Genomic DNA, 8,351 nt, shown 5'->3' on the forward strand with positions numbered 1-8,351 from the left:
GCCACCGAAAATGCCCTGGCCCTAGTAGAGGCAAACTTAATCTCTCGGGGACCTGGCACTCCCAGGAGATAGAGCTTCCCCGATCATAGTGCTCTTGAGGAAACATACGGGAAGAGACGGTCCTTCAGGTAAGCCGGACCCTGGCCATTCAGGGCTTTAAAGGTGAGAACCAGCACTTTGAAGCGAATCCGGTATGCTATCAGCAGCCAGTGCAGCACTTGCAGCCCAGGCCGAATATGGTCTCGCCTAGAGAGGCCCAACAACAGCCTGGCCGCAGCATTCTGCACTAGCTGCAGCTTCTGGATTTGCGACAGAGGCAGCCCTAAGTAGAGAGCGTTACAGTAGTCCAGCCTCGAGGTGACCGTCGCGTGGATCACAGTGGCCAGGTCTTCACGATCAAGGTAGGGGACCAACTGCCGGGCCAGCCGCAGATGATAAAAGGCCGCCTTGGCAGTGGCTGCTACCTGGGCCTCCATTGTCAACGAGGAGTCCAGGAGCACCCCCAAACTCCTAGCCTCCCACCGAGGCACCAATGGCACCCTGTCGAAGACCGGGAGTGGGAGCCCCAACCCCAGACTGGTCCGACTTAGGCCCAGGACCTCCGTCTTTTCCGGGTTTAATTTCAACTGACTCAGCCTGAGCCAACCAGCCACGGCTTGCAGCACCCGATGCAGGTCATCAGGACCAGAGTCCGACTGGCCGCCCAGCATCAGATAGAGCTGGGTGTCATCAGCATATTGATGACACCCAAGCCCACACCTCCGGGCAATCTGGGCGAGGGGGCGCATGTAGATGTTAAACAACATCAGGGACAACATGGCTCCCTGGGGCACCCCACACTCAAGGGGTTGCCTTCGGGATCGCTGGTTCCCTATCACCACCCTCTGTCCCCGACCTTGGAGAAAGAACCATTGAAGGGCAAGCCCCTGAATCCCCACGTCGGCGAGGCGGCGGGCCAGCAACTGGTGGTCGACCATATTGAACGCAGCCGACAGGTCTAACAACACCAGTGCCGCCACACCGCCCCGATCCAGATGCCTACGGAGGTCGTCCGTCAAGGTGACCAGCACCGTCTCTGTCCCGTGGCCAGGGCAAAAGCCGGACTGGAAGGGATCGAGGACAGAAGCCTCATCCAGGTAACCCTGTAACTGTGTAGATAATTTCTTCTTTTGATGGAACTTCTTTCCTCCAATACTTTGCATACAAAATCCTTGCTGAAGTTATAACGTGTAATCATATATAAATCTGATTTTTTAAATATTTCTGGAATAATATTTAATAAAAACAATTCTGGTAAAAATGGTACAGTTATTTCTAATATTTTTTGTAATATCTCATGTATCCAAACCCAATATTTCTTAGTTACATTACATGACCAACACATATGAAAAAATGAACCAGTATTTTGCCTACATTTCCAACATACATTTGACATATTTGGATAAAATTTTGCTAAATTATCTGGGGTTATAAGCCATCTATAAAACATTTTATATTTTTTCTTTATATGATATAGCTTTAGTAAATTTTATATTAGTTTTCCATACCTTAGTCCATTGATCTAGTTCTATGTTGTGGCCTATATTTGGTGCCCATCTGAAGATTTCACAACTTCATCTTGCATTTTCATGTCTATTAACAGTGTATAAAATGATTTTATTAGCTTTTCATGTATATGGAGTAAAGTTTTATCCAAGTCTATAGGTTTTTCATAAAAACCAGGTTGCTTATCTTTAGCATATCTAGAATGGTTGGGCTCTTTCCCACCAATTCAAACAAATGTCCTGTTTTTGGAGAGTGTCTTGTGTTTTTAAATTATTTTTCTTATCTAAAAGATCTTCATATCTCCACAATTGGTCTTTAGTAAATAAGTTGAAATTCATAAAAGCTTCAAGTGGTGAGACCCATTTCGGTGTTTTTGTATAGAACAAATTTTTAACTTCTTCCCATATCTTCAAAAGTGCTGCTCTTAAAATATGTTCTTTAAAGTATTTATGCATATTACTTTTCTCATACCATACAAAAGCTTGCCAACCTAATTTCAAGTCATGTCCTTCTAGATTTAAAAGTCTTGGATTTTCCAGGATGATCTATTATTTCATCCATGTCAAAGCTGCTGCTTTATAATAAAGATGCCATTCTGATAGTGCAAATCATCTTCTCTCCTTTGCATCCTGTAATACTTTTATCTTTATTCTGGGTTTTTTACCTTGCCAAATAAAATGCTGAATCAGTTTGTCCAATTCTTTAAAGTACTGTTGGTTTCTTAAGATTGGAATTGTTTGAAATAAAAACAACGTCTGAGGAAGACATTCATCTTTACAATGGCTTCTTCCCATAAAAGATACCTGTAAGTTTTTCCACTTTTCTAAATCTTTTTTATTTCAGTCAAACGTTTCATGTAGTTATCCTTTATTAATGAACTACATCTGTTAGTTAAGGTTATCCCTAAGTATTTTATTTTCTTCTGCACTTCAATACCGGATGTCTCTTGTAGTTGCTGTATCTGGTCTTTGGTACAGTTTTTTGTCAATATTTTTTCCTTGAAATTAATTTTCAAGCCAGCTAGCTGTCCATAGTCCTTTAAGGAATTTAAAAGTTGTATAATAGATGCTTGTGGTTCATCTAAAATAAACACAAGATCATCTGCGAATGCTTGTAGTTTATATTCTTCTCCCTTGACTCTAAGTTCTTTTATCCATGGGTCACTTATTATGATATCATTCAACGTCTCTAGAGAAAAAATAAATAATAATGGGAACAATGGACAAACTTGTCTAATTCCTTTTTGTATCTCAATATTCTGTGAAAGGTTTCCATTTACCATGACCTTTACATATTGTTTAGTGTAGATTGCTCTCACCATTGTAATAAAGTTTTCACCACATTGCCATGTTGATAGTTGTTCTAACATAAAGGACCAACTGAGATTGTCAAAGGCTTTTTCTGCATCAAGGAAGACCAATGCCATTTACTTCTCTAGGTGTGCTTCAAAATACTTGAGGACATTCAAAATAGTTCTTACATTATTCCTCATTTGTCTTTTAGGCAAAAAAACCTGCTTGATCTTGATGAATTATTTGTAGCAGAACTCTCTTCAATCTAGCAGCCAAAATGGATGCAAATATCTTATAGTCCACATTCAACAATGAGATGGGCCTATAATTTCTAATTTCTTTCTCATCTGTATCTGGTTTATGAATTAGAGTGATCAATGCTTGATTCCATGTCTCTGGTATTCTCTTCTGTTCAAAAATGTTCTGTATTGTGTATTTCAACGGTAATGTTATTTGATCTTCAAAAGTTTGGTAGAACTCAACTGGGAGCCCATCAGGGCCCGGAGTTTTCCTTTTCTTTTGATTTTTAATCACTTCCATTAGTTCATCAAAAGAGATTGGTTCATTCAAGGTTTTTCTTTGGTCTTCTGTAAGTTCTTTACTATTATGTTTCATTAGGAATTCTTGAATCTGATTTTGGTTGGCTTCTCTCTTCTGATATAAATCCTTCTAAAAACTCTAAATAATCTTCTTTAACTCTTTAAAAATACTTTTTTCTTCTCCCATTTCATTTCTCAATATTTTTATATGTTTCTTTTCTAAATTTATTTGCTAACCATCTTGTTGGTTTATTTGCATTTTCAAAATAATTTTGTTTTGCATATGTGATTTTTTTTGCAATTTCTTATGTTAGGAGACAGTTAAATTGATGCTGTAGATTTTTAATCTTAATCCTTATTTGTTCCAAAGAGGACTCTGTCTTCATTCTCACTTCTTTTTTAATTTGGTTTTCAATCTGTGTAAATTTTTGTTTTCTTTGTCACCTCATCCAAACATCTTGTCTAATGAGCCAACCTCTTGCATAAGCTTTAAAAGCATTAAAAGCTTTAAAATCAATGGGACTCCAAATATCTGTAGCTATTTCAATATGGAAGCATATAGTTTGGAAATTTTAAGAATCCTCTGAATACATGAACACATGAAGCTGTCTTATACTGAATCAGACCTTTCAGTCCATTAAGATCAGTATTGTCTACTGTTCAAAGGAAGGCTGGGGAAGAACGTCCTCTATAGAAATAATGAATGAATGTGTAGGAAGAGAACCAGCTGTGAAGACACAGTCATGGAAAACTAGGGTGTGAAGGAAGTCAAGCAAGAGAGCATGATCAACTGTATCAAACAACAGTGAGAAAGAGGATAGAGCAGAGATCTCTGGATTAAGTAGTGATGAGATCATTAGTGATTTTGGTAAGTGTTGCTTCAGGAGAGTGAAGAGAACAGAAGTCAGGGTGTAGGGAGTTAAGAGAAGAGCTGGAGAAAAGAAGTTGAGACACTAGGAGTAAGCAAAGGGATCGACCTAAGAATTGAGATGCAAAAGATGGAAAGGAATTGAGCAATAATGAAGAAGGATAATGTGTCACGTGTGTGGTGACCTGATATCTTAAAATTAATGCATCCAATTTATAGATTCAACTAGAATTGTTATTCAGACCCTCCAGGGATGTTTCTCAATCCATTGTCTATGCTTGGAATTTTGAGTTGTTGCAGCTGTGGAAAGTTCCTGAAGACCAAACTGCAGAAGAAGAAGGGACCACAGGCTGATTACAGGCAGAGTACAAACAAGGCTGGTAGTACTATGAGTCCAACAGAAATGGTCAGCTCAGGTGGAGGTAGAGGAAGCCAATAGCAGATGCAGTCACTGATTGTGAGCTGTAATTTGAAACAGAGTTTGGAAGGGAGATGCTAGAAAAAAACTGCATGGAAAGGCTTTTGTAAGTATTCATATTGCACTGGAGAACCTGGGCAGAGATGAAAAGCAGAAGCTTGCAAAGCCAGGGAAGATTAGTGATAAGATTAGTCCCATTGCTTTTGGGCTAGACCTAATTTCCCTCCACACTTCTGGAATAACTCTCATGGCTATGGAAAACACTGTGCCAGAATAGAAAACACTAATGGATTTTTCTAGAAAAGATCCATGAACCGGAGCTGACAGAAATAGACCCTCATATATGTGTTTTTCCTGTAAATCTGCTTGTGTTTCTCCACAGGAATCTTTCCCAAAAGCACTTATAAGAAAGGTTGCTGCAGATATGTCATTCCTAATGGCAGCTTTTGTTTAACCAATGAGGGCCATATCATACATTAGATTTTTTTTACATATAAATAATGTCTATATAGGAAAAGCATGAACACAAGCGATGGAAGTGGATTGCATATTTTGCTAAAATTCCCTCAATTCTAATCCAGTATTCTAACAGTGATGAATGGTACTTTTTTCTGGAACTGAAGCAGAAAGATTTATTGCGGCAGAAAAATGTATCTATATACTGCTTCTCACTCTCTCCTGCACCATCATGTATGATGTCTGGCACCAATGTTTACTTTGTCATGAGAACATGAATTGGACAGCTGGGCTGGTTGAGATTACACAGATACAGTTTCCATGTAGGAAAAATGTCATGCGTGCAACAGCCCTCATTGAATACATTTATGAAGAAAGCATGAGTGTTTTACAAACAAACAAAACTTTTTTCCCCCTTTTCATCCTCTTTGGATTCTGTTCTGTAGGTAGTTGGAGATCTGGTTTACTTTAAAACAGAGAAATAGACAGAATCCCCTGAGGTAAACTCATTGAGTCCTGGGAGGTCTTGGTGACACAATTGAACTGGCACCAAATCAATAAAAACAGAACAGAAGAGAGCAAGAGAGAAAAGTAATTAAAACATTCTGTTAAAAAGAAACCAAAGCCATAATTAAAAGATGCAAACTATTGTTTTGCTACCCTAATTGCATTTTAATTCTATAATGCTAAGTGTTTATGCTCTAGAGCAGAATGTACTCTGTGCTTTTTATCTTCCTTGCAAGATACCATGAGGAGGAAAAAATCCATTTTATTAGCTTCTCTTCCAGTGTGAGAATTATAGGGTGGTGTGTACTTGAGCATCCATCTGGATTCCAAAGCCACCTGTTTTAGGATCTTACATGAAACCAATTCTGCAGTGGATTGAATTGAAAGAATTCTGGAATGTATTTTACATATACTTTAATAGCCATAGTGAGCACAGTACAGAGACCTACTGAATTCAGTGGAACTTCCGAGTTTGCTTAGGATTCCTCCATTAATCTATCATGTACTCTTTCTGCCACATACAGAGCAGCACATTTGCAGAACAATAAAGAAATCTGTGAAGTACCCAGAGCCATAAGCCCTATTCAACATCTTAAACAAGAAGACATTTACTGGAGAACCTTATTGTCATTCTTGCATTATTTAATGCTATAATTTTTCTGGATCCTCTTGATGAAATTAGCAATAATGGGAATAATAACAATAAAAATCCTCTTATTTGGTTTTTACCTCCCTGCTTTCTCCTCTTTAGAAGACATTCATACACTTCTGCAGAAGCACTGACTCTGGAGGATGGTGACATTGGAAGGAACTATCAGTGCAATCCTAAATATGTATACTCAAAAGTCAATCCTATTGAGTTCAATGGGACATTTCCTGTTAAATGTGTTTAGGATTGAAGCCGATGTCATTCAGGGAGTCCTACAAAGTGCAAGCGGAAGGAAAAGCAGACAACACAGTTCAACACTTTTGTCTCTATTGGTTGGTGCACAAAACTTTGTGCAAGCGGAAACACAAAGTCGAGAGAAAATGAGTCTGAATTAGTGCAAGTGGCTTATGTGAGTATTTTCTTATAGTTCTGCAAGTGCAAATGGAAATGTTGCACTGGATTTGACCCAAAATTCCAGAGTAGCATAGGCTACACTATGCCCCTCGGTTGATAAGTAAGTTACGTAGTTAAATCTGTTAACTAAATTAAGTAGAAATACAAGGCTAGAATTAGACATTGTTTGTGAAAATGGCAGCCATTTGTGTAGCTCCCATCTCCTTCTTTATTATTTTTCTATGGCCTGGTTATATTCACATTTGTATTTGTTGTAAAGTGCCTCGAAAACCTGGCCACTGTACATAGCATATAAAATGGTTCCAATAGTCTTATGACATTCTCCATTTCCCTGCTGCCTGTCAGAAAATGTCAACCGCATGAAGTGGGAAAATGACAAAATCATGACACTGGGATATGGGTAGCTCTCAGGAGAAGTTATAGGAAGGAGAAATGTATACTCAGCTCCAGATGTATCAGTACCTTTCCTAGGGATTCAGCCAGTAAAGTTAAGAGCAGGCATCCGATACTGAACAAGTTTGAGATGATGCTGGGCACATCACTATGCAGGCTTTCACAGCAACCCACAGAACGGACACTTTGTCCTTGCATTCCCGGAAGGGACCACTGCAGACAAACACATTGTCTTAAGAACACAGATCCAATGAGGTCACAATAATGCAAAAAGATTCAATTAACAGTAAAGGTCACACAGTAAATAAATGGCAGAACCAACCCCAGAACCCAGATCTCTTACTCTTGCATCCAGACCCATAGAGTCCCACAGTTTCAACCAAGGCAACCATGCAGAGCAACTTAACAGCAAAGAAAAATGCCCTCTTTGTTATGGGTGGTAGGGTTGGAAGGGAATCTCCCTGTGAAAGATTGTGTCGGTTGGCATTGACTGTAATTAATGACATTAGTGCCATCCTACCACTTTATCTTTGGCATCTGGGCCAAAATAGCATATTGTCCTAGTAACGTAGTCATATGGACTACGTCAAACACTTTTAAGATCATGATGGTACAGGCAAAAGTTGGCTTTCAGAGATGTGGGGGATCCTCCTTTGTGATATAACCCTATTACAATGCTTTTAAAATGCTAAAGCTTCTGGGGGCCTGTTCCTTCCAAAGCATTTTAAAACCGTGTCCTCTGCTCAGTTTTACACTCTGTTTAAAGATTAGCTGTTGGTGAATGTTAGTGGATATTTAAGGCATTGTGGTTAAAGTTTTAAAAATGTATTCCATCATGTGGTTTGGAGCTTCTGATTTTCCTTTATGACAAGACCAAGATGTGGCTCCTTCCCATAATATGTGCCCACCACAACCACCACCAGTGTTATTCTGTTGAAGTTCATATAACAGTGTTAGGGGGAGAAACCAAAGTATGGATTCAAGCCACATAGCCTGGGACTTCCGATTCTACCTCAGTGGCAGCTTATGTCTTGTGATACAAAGGACAGATAAAGCTCTCTGCAGAATGTGTAATACTAAACTACGAAGGGAAGGGAAGATATCCCAACTGCGCCAGGAGTTCTGTGCTACTTGGACTGTGTTTTAATCACATGTCTGGACTAGAGTAAGGGAATCAGCACTGTCCCTCTGTGGCTAGTGCAGGTTATTCTGGCTCTATAGTACCACTCGTACATTCTCTGTGAACTTTGTGTGTTCTGGTTGTAAGTGG

The sequence above is a fragment of the Gekko japonicus genome, unplaced genomic scaffold (genome assembly GCF_001447785.1).
Source record: "Gekko japonicus isolate JY-2015 unplaced genomic scaffold, Gekko_japonicus_V1.1 scaffold1519, whole genome shotgun sequence".
Taxonomy (NCBI): domain Eukaryota; kingdom Metazoa; phylum Chordata; class Lepidosauria; order Squamata; family Gekkonidae; genus Gekko; species Gekko japonicus.